Source organism: Vulpes lagopus, chromosome 18 (genome assembly GCF_018345385.1).
Source record: "Vulpes lagopus strain Blue_001 chromosome 18, ASM1834538v1, whole genome shotgun sequence".
Lineage (NCBI taxonomy): Eukaryota > Metazoa > Chordata > Mammalia > Carnivora > Canidae > Vulpes > Vulpes lagopus.
This window is the reverse complement of record NC_054841.1, coordinates 10393653-10404293: the sequence shown is the minus strand read 5'-3', so window position 1 is coordinate 10404293 and position 10641 is coordinate 10393653.

The window sequence follows — 10641 nt, the reverse complement described above, 5'->3', positions numbered from 1 at the left end:
AAAGCAATGTTCTGAGCAGGTGTCCTTGGCACAAAATGGTTAAGGGCCTGGATTTTTAGTGCAGCATATATGCCCTGCCTTACTTAACTTTCAAAACAGCTTATTTATTTATTTTGTTAGTTTGTTTTTTAAGTAGGCTCCATGCCCAAAGTAGGGCTTGAACCCACGGCCCTGAGATTAAAAGTTGCATGCTCTACCGATTAAGCCAGCCAGGTGCCCCCTTACGAGCGTTTACATATATAATTATATTTATATATCTTTTTCACAACAGCTTTTCGAAGCTGGTGCTGTTGTTAGCACTTCCCTTTTGCAGAGGATGGAACTGAAGATCCGAAAAGTTACTTGGCCCAGGTCACCTACGTAGAAAGTCAGAACCTGGATTTGGGTGACATGGAGCCTCTGCTCCAACCTTTATGCTCGTGCCTAGAAATGGTAACAGAAGTGTTGGTGTTAATGGCTGGGCCTATTTAGAAAGATTCTCCTAAAAGTCCCTGCAGCCTTCCCAGTTCAATGGAACACTGGCAGGTCCTTGTTATTGCTGCCAAAGACGGGCCCAGGCCCAGAGCAGGCATGGGAGGAATCCTGCACAGTCCCTGCCTCTTCTGGGCCACCCCTGGGCCCCTGCTTCTCATTGCTGGATCCTGTCAGGTGCCTGTGCCCTGTGGCGAGGGAGGCTGGGAAAGTGAGTCTAATGGTAGGGGGCTGGCTTTGCACCGTAAAGTTGGGGCTTCCTCAAAACTGGAAGGAAGTTTGGAAGACAAAACAAAAACAAAACAAAACAAAAATAAGTTTACTATACAACCTAACATAAACCTGGCTGCTCGGTGGGTGCCAACTTCTGGCAGTGCATAGGCAAGAGGCTGTGGTTGGTGGATAATAGTAATTACAGCAATACTAATTGAATATTCTCTGTGTGCCAAGCAGTATTCTAAGCACTTTTTGTGCAGTAACTTATTTTATCCTCACAGCAACCCTGTGAGATAGATATTATCGTTAGCAAACCCATTTTACAGATGAGGAAACTAAGTCTGAGAAAAGTCCATGCCATTCATTGACTGTGCCCTGCTTGGGCTGCCACGTTGACAGCGTTTGAGTGGGTCGTGTACTTCACCAGCCCCGCCACCCTCTGTTATCTGACACGGCTCCCGATTTCCACATGCGAGTCTTTGGTCTGAGTCCTGTAGTTCTACATTTGAGTTTCCAACCCCTGCCCAGTTCCCTGAGACCTTTGGGGCAGGAATGGGGGCCGGGGGTGTCTTGCAGATTTATCTTAGTGGTTCCTGACTAGAACCTCCGGTATCAACAATTTTTTAAAAAGCCCCCAGAAGATTCTGGGGAGCATGGCTGAGACCCTTTGGATACCTTCAGAAACAATCTCGTCCCAGTGCAGCGGGATGAGTCCTCTTTACACACCGTCCACTCGCTGGATGGGCAGGCCCCAGGTCGGTGCTGGGATGCAGCGGTGAAGGAGGGGAGAGACACAGCTGCTCACAGTGGGGCTGGGCAGGGGGGCAGGGCATGAGGAGAAGGCAGGCTGGAAGGGCCTCCCAGGTAGCGAGCTCGGCGAGGTGGCAGCAAGAGGACCTGAAAAGTTTGACATGAACTCTTAGCCATTGACTGCAGCCTGCCTGCGCCTGAGCCTCCTGTCCTCTTCATGCCCATGGCCTGGTTGCAGACCCCTCCTGGAGCTTCCAAGAGAGGAAGGACAAGTAGAGAAGGAGGAGGAGAAGGAGGAGGGGAGCTGGGGCCTGGCCAGGATGACTCAAGACGGCCTGAGGCCTCTTAGATGTTAGCTTGAGGGCTGAGATGTTTCCTCTGTTTTTTTGTTTTTGTTTTTGTTTTAAAGCATGTAGGGCCTAGAAGCTGGTAAACATGGCTGGGGTAGCAGCTGGGTGACCAACTGTTCGGTTTGCACAGGATGCCGAACCAGGAAAGCCCCAGGCAAACCAGAGACAGGTGGTCATTCTAGCGGAAGCTAAGCGTCCCTGCACCTTCATCCTGGCCTGCTCTGGGTCCCGCCAGTGTGGGTTGAGACAGGTGTTTCTCAAACCTCACCATGTACATCAGCTCCTGGACTCTGGTTGAAATGCAGACTGATTCTACATCTGGGATGGGGCCTGAGAATCTGCATTTTGAACAGGCTTCGAGAGGCGTGGGTGCCACTGGTCCACGCACCATTGCTTGAGTAGCAAGGGCTAAAAGTACACGTAGGCTCATTGCAAACCAACTAGGGGAGGGAGATAGAGGCTTTGCTCATCCCAACAACACACTGGTATTTCCACTGGGTCGCTCTGGCCTCAGATTTGCAGTGCAGCTCAGTTGCTGAACATATTTCAGTTTAAAATCCATGCACACCACTCACAGACAACGCCCCTCACAGGCACCATTGACTTGCTTTGCTTTCTAACCGGATGCAGCGGGGTTGCATTTGGCAACCTCTTCTCCTTTCTCCTCCTTGTAGCTCACCTACTTTTCACCCCACAGGAGCCTGGGTCCATGTGCCAATGAGGCCAATCCCAGGGAAGATGAGAACACTTGCTGCGCTGCCTGCTGGAGAGTGATTGAAATAAAGATTTTCTCCCCACCCCCCGCCTCTCCTGAGCAAGTAGAGGCAGGTTTGTTGAAATTGCTGGAGGTGACAACAATGATATTTGAGTTCTAGAAATGTTGTTTCGAAGAGCAGGAGCCTGTTAGAGCCCCCCGCCCCACTCCCGTCGCCTCTGCCCCCCTTGCACTATTGCTTACATAGGATGGCTCCGATGGCAGGGCAGCTGAGCATGGGGGAGCTGGGTGGGGCGTGACCTTGGTGGCATTCTTACCCCACCTCTAATGTGGGGACAGCGACTGGGCCTTCTGAGCTGGGCATTCCTTGTTTGCTCCCCAGACCCATTCCCTGTCCCGGGGGGACTGACCATCAGAAACCCCATCACTCGGACATCCTGCCTTCTGGAGTCTGGTTGGGTTTGCAAAGAGAGGCACTGGCAGGAGGTGGGTGCTGGGGGGATTTATTTATTACCTGTTTCCTCCCTGCTCTGGCCTGAAGCTGTGTGTTTCTCTCTGCTGGGCAGATGCCTCTCTAGCTCCAGGCCCGAGGATGTGTTCCAATTACCAGCATATTTTGCCTCTCAGCTCCAAATTCGTCCTTCAGGACTAGCTGTTCTGAATGTGATATGCCCAGGGTTGCTTAAGCATCTCTCCTGTGCAATGCGTGCAATGTCAGGCTCTATCAGTAGACGGCGCCGGAGGGCCACAGCTGGCTCTGCGGCTTTCATCCTTTGCACCCTCTCAGCCCCATCAGGTGGAGCCTGTCCCCAGGCCTGGCCCATCAGCAGGCCAGAGGCTCTGCTGGCCTCCCTGATTGACACAGAGTCAGGGTGAATCTCAGAGCTTCTGGCAGGAGCTACCCGAGAGGTGCCTTGCTCTTGCTTGTTGGACTTGAATCTGGGGAGATGAGAGGCAAGGCAGGTGCAGCCATGTTGTCACCACGTGGGAGAGTCTTGAGCTGCCAGGTGGAAGCAGAGAGTGAAGCCCACCGGGTGGAGACTCTAAGATGGAGAGAAAGTGACTCCTCCTGACATTGAGCTGCACCTGAGCCTGGCAGGAACTTGGACTTCTCAGTTATGTGAACCTATGAATGTTCTTTCTCTACACTTCTTCCTCCACCAACAACCACCACCCCGCTCCCTGGCCCTGCCTGGCACTTAAGCCAGTTTGACTTGGGTTTTCTGCTGTTTAGAAATATAATAATCCTCCCTGATATAACATCCATTTAATTCTTACACAATGGCTGTAGGAAAATACTATGACTAAATATCTCCCCCCTCGCCAAGCACTCGACTGCATGATGTCATGGGATCCTTTCTCCATCCCCATCCCCATCCCCATCCCAAATAGTCTTGGGGAAAGTTATTATTATTATTATCCCCTCCCAGATGAAGAAGAACAGTGCTCGGGTGTCTAGGTGGCTCAGTCGGTTAAGCATCTGACTCTGGCTTAGGTCATGATCTTGGGGTCCTGGAATGGAGTCCCGTGTTGGGGCTCAGTGGGGAGTCTGCTTCTCCCTCTCCCTCTGCCCCTCTCCGCTGCTTGTGTATGGGCTTTCTGTCTCTCTCTCAAATAACTAAATAAAATCTAAAAAAAAAAAAAAAAAAAAGAAAGAAAAAAAGAAAAAAGAAAACAATGCTCAGAATAGCCAGGTTAGCAGCTCAAGGCCACCCAGCTAGTCAGTGGCAGAGGCAGGACAGAGCCCCAGGCTGCCTCCCAGCAGAGGGAAGCCGGCTGTCCACCTTCGCAAGTGGCCTGAGCCGTGCATCGCAGCCGAGGGAGGACACCCTGGTCCCAGGGGGGAGGCAGGGGCGAAATCTGGATCCCTGAGTAATTGTACAACAATGCAGCTCCCCCACGTTCATTACCTAACTGCTAATGAAAAGATCTCCGAATTGTGCTTCTGCCAAATCTGTTGGAACAAAGCGCGAACATGCATTTGTAATTAGCAGCCGCCGCCATGCGGGCAAATGAGAAATGTGTGAAAGTCCCCTGAAATGTTATAAAAAAAGCAGGCTAACGCATACCCTAGTTATCTCGTGTATGCTATTAATTTACCAGACTCTTTTCATTGTTGCTAGTTGAGTTCTTGGCGAGTAATGAACAATAATAGCAATAGCTACTATTTATTGAACACTTACCATGGGCCAGATTCTGTTCTTGGGGCTTTATATGCTTTGTTTTATTCAATCCTCTCACCGCTCCAGGATGGTGGGTATTATTATTACTTATTCACAGAGGACAAATGAGAGGTGTAGTAACTCACCCGGGGACACACAGCAAGGCAGTAGCTTGTCAGGGAGTCGAACTGGAGATTCCTTGGCTCCAAAGCTCGAGATCCTCCTTTCTGTTCTGGTCCATGTACCACCGTTTGCTACTCCAGCTCATCCCACTCATGTATTGGTATGGGGTGGCTTAATTAAGAAAATTGTGTGGATTGACTCTTCCGAAGGCAAGTGTGCCTAAGTGTGGCTAGAGTGCTAAATTCAGCTTTAAAGATTTATTTATTTTTATTTGAGAGAGAGAGAACACAAGCAAGCACTGGGGAAAGGGCAGAGATAATCCTCAAGCCGACTCTCCTGAGCATGGAGCCTGATGTGGGGTTCGATCCCAGGACCCTGAGACCATGACCTGAGATGAAATCAAGATCCAGACTCTCAACTCACTGAGCCACCCAGGTGCCCCCTAAGTTGGACTTTAAGACGGTCTTCTTGTTAAGCTTGTCTTGATAGATGCTAAAGTTCATAGGATCCTTCCTGAACTTCTGATTCAGACTCAGGTACATGCCATGGGTTGAAAATGACAGAAGCCCGATTTATTGAATCATAAGAAAAAAAAAAAAGTCTGGGAGAAGAGATAGCTTCAGGTACGGATGGTTCCAGAGAGTCATCATTGACTAGAACCTAGTTCCACTCTCTCCATCCCTTGGATCTCTTTCCTCTGTGTTGGCTCCATTCTCAGGCTCTCATCTCTATACCACTCAGGTTTATATTCAGTGAGCAAGAGGGATCTTTGAGGGTAGGGGATCAAATCCTAACATCCATTTAGAGCATGGAGTCCAGGAAGGTGACAGCTCTAAGGTATCCTCAAGGACCCAGATTCCCATCTTCTTGTTCCACCACCCTCAGCATTTGGCTTGTATCTTTTTGGTCACCTCATGGTCCAAGAGGGCTGTTAGAGATCCAGCAATCACATGTATGATCCAGGGACAGGAAGAAGAGAAGTGCCATCTCCTACCTTTTTAAAGAACCTTCTCAAAGTTCCCCACAAGAGGGGATCTCTGGGTGGCTCAGCGGTTTAGCGCCTGCCTTTGGCCCAGGGCGTGATCCTGGAGTCCCGGGATCGAGTCCCACATCAGGCTCCCGACATGGAGCCTGCTTCTCCCTCCTCCTGTGTCTCTGCCCCCGCCCCTCTCTATGTCTATCATAAATAAATAAATCTTAAAAAAAAAAGTTCCCCACAAGACTATGTCTTATAGGCCAGAACTTTTCCATTTGGTCACATCTAGCTGCAAGAGGGGGCAGGGCTAGGAAAGATAATTCCCATTCTCAGTGACAGTGTGTCTGGATCAACTGGTAGGATTTTTTTTTTTAAGATTTTATTTATTTATTCATAGCGACACAGAGAGAGAGAGGCAGAGACACAGGCAGAGGGAGAAGCAGGCTCCATGCAGGGAGCCTGACGTGGGACTCGATCCCGGGTCTCCAGGATCACGCCCTAGGCTGCAGGCAGCGCTAAACCGCTGCGCCACCGGGGCTGCCCCAAACTGGTAGGATTTTATCCTGACATTAGTAAGAAGGAAGGGGAGTGTGGATGTTGGATGTGCAGCTAGAGTGTCTGTCTCAGTGGCCATTGCCAGGTGCTGGTGGGGAGAAGAACTACAGGTGTCCACTAATGTTGGCAGGTGGTGTTGTTCTGGGGTCGTATAGTTCCTCCTCATTGAAATGGGTATTTTAGAAAGAGGTCTGGAATAGTGCCCGTAAATTCGTGATCGCTAATCCCAGCTCTGCCACTAACTGGCTGTGTGATCACATACACATCATTTTCCCTCTCGTGTCTCAGTGTCTTTAACTATAAAATGGGGATGAGCATCACATCCGCTGGATATGCTTCTGGCTGCAAGCGGAGAATGCCTGATGAGCAGTAGGGTGACCGAATTATCTGGGTTTTCCGGGAGCTTTCCCGGGGTCAGAATTGAACACGGCATCCCAGGAACCGCCCTGGGGCTGGACAAACCAGGAGTTGTTATCCCAATAGCAGTAACTTAAACCAGAAAGGCCTTTATTGTTTGGGGATAGGCATCGCTTGCCTGGGTCCTGCAGGTTCTTTGCAATTTTCAGCCCCACCTCCTTCACAGGCCGGGTTTCCTTCCTGCAGCCCACTGTCCTGAGCGTGGCCACCCAGCTCCTGCACCCACTGTCTGAGCTCGGGCTCCCGAGCTGCAGAAGCTGTGGGCTGAGATGGGGAGTGAGGTGCCTGTGATTTGCCAGGTGTGCTCTCCAAGCAAACCAGGGGGCAGGAGGGAAGTAGGACTGGGTGGGGAGGAGGACAAGTGAAGATGTGGTTTCAGCTGGAGCTGGGTTTCAGCCTGACCCCATAGGGAGCTGGGGTGCACACACCCCAACACGGGACACGTTCTCCCCGAGGACTTGCATGCCTGGGTCCGCCCGGTCACTGGCTGTGAGCTGCCTGGGTGACCTCTCTGCATGCTGTGATTCCCTGGAGAGGAGGCAGCCACGAAGCACGATGGCACACAGAAGCTGGGGTTGGGCCCCCACAGCATCTTTGTCCCATGTCCCCGTTCAACAGCATCCAGGACAGAAGGGAGGGAAGAGGAGAGCAGGGCTTTCTCTCATCAGAGGAAAGACAGCTGCGGCAACCTCAGGCCTGCTTCTTCTGGGGTGCCGTTGGCCGGGGCTGGTCGTGTGCCCACCCCCAGGACTCACATAATGGGATGGGATGACCACGGTTGGCATGAACCCTGGGACAGGGCAAACACCCGACCTCCTGGTGGGAAAGCTGGGGGAATGGCTTTCACGTAGGCAACCAGAAGGGTCTGCTTCCAATCAATCACAGACACAAGGGGGTTGTCGTTTCCCCTCTAGATCATTCAGTGGTTGCTGCAGGCAAATATGTTAGACCCTGTCCCCTCCTAACTGTCCCAGACCCTACCCTGCAATTCCTGGGAAGGGCGCATGCTCTTGCTTTATGCACGAGGAGGAGGCTGGAGGGCCCACTCTGAGTCCTTGCTAGCAGACCATCAGTCTCAGCATTTGGGGATGTGCTTTTGGGGGAGGCCTCCTGATTTATTCTCCTTTGAAACATAGCCCAGCAGCCCCTGACGGGATAAAATTGAATAGTAGAGGGCAAGAGAATAGAGAAAGATACCGCTTCTTTTCTGCAGGCTCTCCTCTCTTTCCCACAACTGTCCCCAGATACCGTGATTGACTGTCGCTGCTGAGTAATTTTTATGCCAATTGCAAAAGACCTCTGAGCTTCTAAGGTGAGGAGGCAGTTCCTATTTAATCGACTTCACGGAGGAACAGTTTCTGTCCATTTAGCAGCAATTCTGGCCACCTATTAAATGCACTTGTCATTTACAGAATGATTCTAATTACTTTTTCTTGGGTCCCATGTGTATAAAATAATAAACCTAATAACCAGTAACTGAGACCTAGGATCTAGTCCTATTACATTCCCACCACCCCTCCTTATTTCTGAAAGCAAGGCCAGTTGATGGCTTTAAATTTATTCAAGAAATTCATTTATTTGGATTTTATGGGTCCTTTGCATACGTGGCATCTTCGTTCCAGAAAAGGAAATGAAAAAAATCCTTCAGCCTCCGTTTTACGGTTGCAAACAAAATCCCACAGTATGTTTTCATACGTTTAATCTGAAATATAAGGATGTTGGTGGAGGACTAAACTCACACAGTACACTTTGTTTCCAAGCAGAAACCATCAGGTGACCTGGAAGGGGAGGGTGCAGGTTTTCTGCCTGCCATAAATGTGGTGTCAATTCATAGGAATAGATTTTAATGAGATTCATGTCACCATGTGCATGAACAGATATGCCCAATATGTGCATATATTTTGTAGAACTCCGTGTAGAAGTGAGGGATTCATGGATTCATTGACCCAGCAAATATTTATTGAGCATCTACTATGTACCAGCTGATGTCCTAGACCAGGGATACTCCTGTGAAAGTCCCTGCCCTTATGGAACTGAATATCTAGTGGAGAAAAAAAAGACCACGAGTAAATAAATACACAACATGTTAGGTGATAATAAGGGTTTTGGAGAAGGATGAAGCAGGGTAAGGGGGCTGGGTGCCTTAGAATATAGATTTTATTATCATTCAGGTATGGCGAGGCCAAAAGATCAGAAGAAACTGCCATTAAAAAGCTAGTTTGGGGACGCCCGGGTGGGTCAGATGTTGAGCATCTGCCTTTGGCCCAGGGCGTGATCCTGGAGTCCCGGGATCAAGTCCTGCCTTTGGGCTCCCTGCAGGGAGCCTGCTTCTCCCTCTGCCTGTGTCTCTGCCTTTCTTTCTCTCTGTGTCTCTTATGGATAAATAAATAAAATCTTAAAAAAAAAAAAGCCAGTTTGTCATACTCACAGTTCCCAAGAAGAGGGGGCACACCACAAAATTGGGGGGCCCAGGGCTGGTCAGAGACAGAGGTGGCAGTGGGGAGATCCATGGCAAGAGGTTTTGTTGTGATCTCTGAGGGAAGGAAGCGGTGAAGCCGGGCAAGAAGCTTAGGATTGTCTAGTTGAATGATTTCAGCGGCTCCGGGCATGAGGGCTGCTCCTGGCTGTCTGGTACCTGACCCCCAGGTGATTAGTGCAGGTGGAGAGCGTCCTAGTGCATGAGAGCCTGAAAAAAGGTGGTTCAGTGTGGGCTCTGGATTGCTTTGTATGTGAAGAGCACATTTGTGGGTGCATTGCTCGTCATCTCTGGGAAATGGTTAATCCTGGGAGGGGCAGTCCCCCTACCGTCTGCGAGTCCTCAGATATCAAAGCATCAGAATACAGACAATAAGAGACAAGGTTAATACGCCAGGGGTGTTCTGGGAATGTGGCCTTTACACAGGCTGGGGGAAGAGGTCAGGTAAGTCTCTCTGTGTAAGTGGCATTTGAGCAGAGAACTGAACGAAGAGAGGGAGCGAGCAGCTATATCCTAGGGAAGAGTCTTGCAGGAGGAGGGAACTGCAAGTGCAAAGGCCCTGAGGTGGGACTGGATTTGGTCTGTCCAAGCTGCTCAGGGAGGTAGGGCTGAGAGACTCTGGCTGGTACTGTGCACGGGGTGGGATGTCCCCAGGTTGCGGGAGGCGGGGTGCTTTGAGCAGAGGATGAGCATGAGCTGACTTGGGTTCTCACGGGGCCCCTCTGCTGCCGTGAGGAGGAAGGGTGGGAGGGGAGGCGAGAGAGCAGGGGGACCGGGGCCGAGGCTCTGGCAACAACCCAGAGGGGCGAGGCTGAGGGCTGCACCACTGGAGGAGCCAGTGGACGGGTCCCTGCTATAAGCTGGCAGGCCTGGGTGGGGCGAGCTTTGACAGTGGGAGCCACAGGACCTGCGTTAGGAGGAGCGCTTTATTTGCTTCTGAAGGAAAACATACGTGGAGCCGTTTTAGCAAGTGGAAACGAGTGAAAACCACGCTTTCTTTGACTGACGTCTTTCTCTGTGCTCCTACCGCCCCCGTGCCCGCACCCCTGTCATTCATTCCATAGGTTTGGAAACACCTCGTTCCCGTGTCTTTTTCTCCATCAGATTATCAGCACCTCTGGGGCAGGGACCGAGTCCGGTTCTGTTCTGTTTGTTTGGTCCCCAGCTGCTGTGATAGGGCCTGTTTCAGGGTCAGTTCTCTGGAAATGTTTGCTCAGAGCATCTACTTTGCAGATCTGAGGTTTCTCCCTGGGAGGAAGGGTGTCCCCAGCAGGGACGTGTTTCCATGCCCACGTGCTCCCTCGACACCTGCTGGAATGTCTCTGTCTTCCCCACCTCTTGGCCTTTGCGCTGGCTGTCCCCTCGGTGCTTAGATTGCTGTCCACCCCCCTCCTCCAGGTCCCCTCTTAAACACCGCCTCCTTAGAGAGT